Consider the following 3073-nt stretch of genomic DNA (forward strand, 5'->3'; position numbering starts at 1 on the left):
TATGGGTGTGTGGGCAGTATGGGTGTGTGGTAGGATGGGTGTGTGGTAGAATGGGTGTGTGGGCAGGATGGGTGTGTGGTAGGATGGGTGTGTGGGTAGGATGCGTGTGTGGGTAGGATGCGTGTGTGCATAGGATGGGGGTGTGGGCATGATGGGTGTGTGGGTAGGCTGGGTGTGTGGGCAGTATGAGTGTGTGGTAGGACGGGTGTGTGGGCAGTATGAGTGTGTGGTAGGACGGGTGTGTGGGCAGTATGAGTGTGTGGTAGGACGGGTGTGTGGGCAGTATGAGTGTGTGGTAGGACGGGTGTGTGGGCAGTATGAGTGTGTGGTAGGACGGGTGTGTGGGCAGTATGAGTGTGTGGTAGGACGGGTGTGTGGGCAGTATGAGTGTGTGGTAGGACGGGTGTGTGGGCAGTATGAGTGTGTGGTAGGACGGGTGTGTGGGCAGTATGAGTGTGTGGTAGGACGGGTGTGTGGGCAGTATGAGTGTGTGGTAGGACGGGTGTGTGGGCAGTATGAGTGTGTGGTAGGACGGGTGTGTGGGCAGTATGAGTGTGTGGTAGGACGGGTGTGTGGGCAGTATGAGTGTGTGGTAGGACGGGTGTGTGGGCAGTATGAGTGTGTGGTAGGACGGGTGTGTGGGCAGTATGAGTGTGTGGTAGGACGGGTGTGTGGGCAGTATGAGTGTGTGGTAGGACGGGTGTGTGGGCAGTATGAGTGTGTGGTAGGACGGGTGTGTGGGCAGTATGAGTGTGTGGTAGGACGGGTGTGTGGGCAGTATGAGTGTGTGGTAGGACGGGTGTGTGGGCAGTATGAGTGTGTGGTAGGACGGGTGTGTGGGCAGTATGAGTGTGTGGTAGGACGGGTGTGTGGGCAGTATGAGTGTGTGGTAGGACGGGTGTGTGGGCAGTATGAGTGTGTGGTAGGACGGGTGTGTGGGCAGTATGAGTGTGTGGTAGGACGGGTGTGTGGGCAGTATGGGGGTGTGGGCAGGATGGGTGTGTGGGCAGGATGCGTGTGTGGGCAGGATGGGTGCTGGGGGATGCCCTGCTGCCTGTGGTGCAGGCCTGGTACTTGGTGTCTGGAAAGTCTAAGTCGTCAAGGCTCCACTGTGAAGAGATACAGAATGAGCTTGAATTTAGTTCTCATTCACTCCCTGTGTGAGCTTAGAAAGTGTTTGATGTTCTCTCCTTTTCTTACGGAATGAGAAAATGGAAGGAGGGAGGGAGGCAGGAAGGGAGCAGAGCAGCCCTGTCTCACAGGGTGCTGCAGGAGCAGCTGAATTGAATTCCAGAGAGGCACCGGGCAGGACCTGGGCACAGCTGGGCTCCCCGTGCCTGAGGTCAAGGCCAGCTGCCGGCCGCTCTGCCTGGAGGTCGCAGTGGGTGCTGGGTCTGGGCCCTGTGGCTGCTTTCAGCTCAGAAGCCCTGCGTGAGACCCTAACACCGAGGAGCCAAGTCCGCCCCCCAACCCCCTTGGGTGGTTTTAACTGCGATATACAGGATGCGGCAAAGGAGGCTTACAGCTGTGAGTACACAAAACACAGCGTATTCTTGTATTAATATGTATTAATTATTGTATTATTTTCCTTACAAATAACTGTAAACCCACTTTGCCTCACCCTGCATACTCGGGTCAGAATGGACGTGACCTATTCCGGCCTTGAGTAAAGTAATAAACTGCGGCAGGTCCCCTGACTGGGTGGGAAGATGACTAGAAGGCACAAGACCGTGTGCGCCTCAAGGGCATGAAGGGACACCGGAGTAAGTCTTCTGGTCCACACCTCACAGTGCTCACAAGAGCAGGGTCGGGGAGAGCGGGCTGGAGCGCATCTTCCCAGTCGCTGTTCAGAGACGACATTGTTTACTCGAAGTGTCTGCTTTGCATGGAGAATAACCGGACAGAGCTGCCCACGTGTTTGATAAAATGTACATGTCCTAACCTGGACTTTATTCTGCGTGAAATTTGAGAATTCAAACGTGGCAGCTCTTGAGCAACCAAAAAGACCCCGCTGTTTTTATGATGACAATTACACTGCAGAATGCTGGCTGTGGCTCCAGGCCGGCAGGAGAGCCCCAGCTCTGCAGGGTTCGCTGCTGTTGGTCCGGACGGGCAGCTCAGCCATGTTCCCAGAACTGTCACTCCCTGACTCCGCAGCTCCAGGAGCTGAGTAAGGAGGGTGGTGAGTCCAGGTTAGTGAGGCCACGCTCAGCAGGAGGAGAAGGCAGGAGGCTGACTCACCCTGCCCCCACTGACCTGAGCGGAGAGGCTCAGAGCCCCGCCCTGGGGCTGAGGGTTGGGAGATGGGAACCCACAGTCAGCCAGTGGTCCTCTTCCTCTTTTTGTTTTTTTTTAATCCATAAAAGTCTATGGCACTTTGTGATTAAGTTCTCCACAGCTCAGCTCTGAGTGCTCTCGGGTAAGCCCCTGGGAAGTGCTGACCTGGACAGGCAGCCGGTGGCGGCGCGGAGTCCCTGCTATTTTTTACTGTTTTCTTTTTACTTTATTTTAAATCTTTATTGTTGAGAGTATTACCCCCCATTTTCCCTCTCCACCAGGCTTCTGCCTCCCCCAGGCCTTCACTACTCCAGTTCCGCCACATCCCAGGCCTTTACCACCCTATGGTCTGTGTCCATGGGTTATGCGTATTTGCATGTAAATTCTTTGGTTAATCTCACCCCTCCTCTCTTCCCTCTAAGATTTGTCAGTCTGTTCCATGTTTCCATGACATTGGTTCTCTTTTTTTAGATTTAATTATTGATAGATATGTATTTATTGCCATTTTTATTATTCATATGTTTTATTTCTTTTTCTTCTAGAAGACCCTTTATGCTCTAGCCAGTGTGGCTAAGTTGGTTGGGCATTGTGTCATGCACCAAAAGGTTGCCAGTTTGATTCCTGATCAGGGCACATGCACAGGCTGTGGCTCAATCCCTGATAGGGGACATACAGTGCCGGGAGCCTGTCCATCCTTGCTGTTTCAAGGGACCTGGCATATATGGCATACTGTTCTTAATATGTTTGCTAACCTTCTTGGCACTATGTGTTTTAACCAAGGTCACCTCTCCGAGAC

The 3073-nt window shown here is 53.4% G+C and overlaps 1 protein-coding gene across 1 annotated transcript in view; it reads left to right on the forward strand.

The window, feature by feature from the left end:
- IL1RL2 (interleukin 1 receptor like 2) overlaps positions 1-3073 on the forward strand; it is a 53992-nt gene that overhangs the window by 42115 nt on the left and 8804 nt on the right. The gene's annotated exons all lie outside the window — the stretch shown is intronic.

The sequence above is a fragment of the Myotis davidii genome, unplaced genomic scaffold, assembly GCF_000327345.1.
Source record: "Myotis davidii unplaced genomic scaffold, ASM32734v1 scaffold296, whole genome shotgun sequence".
NCBI lineage: Eukaryota > Metazoa > Chordata > Mammalia > Chiroptera > Vespertilionidae > Myotis > Myotis davidii.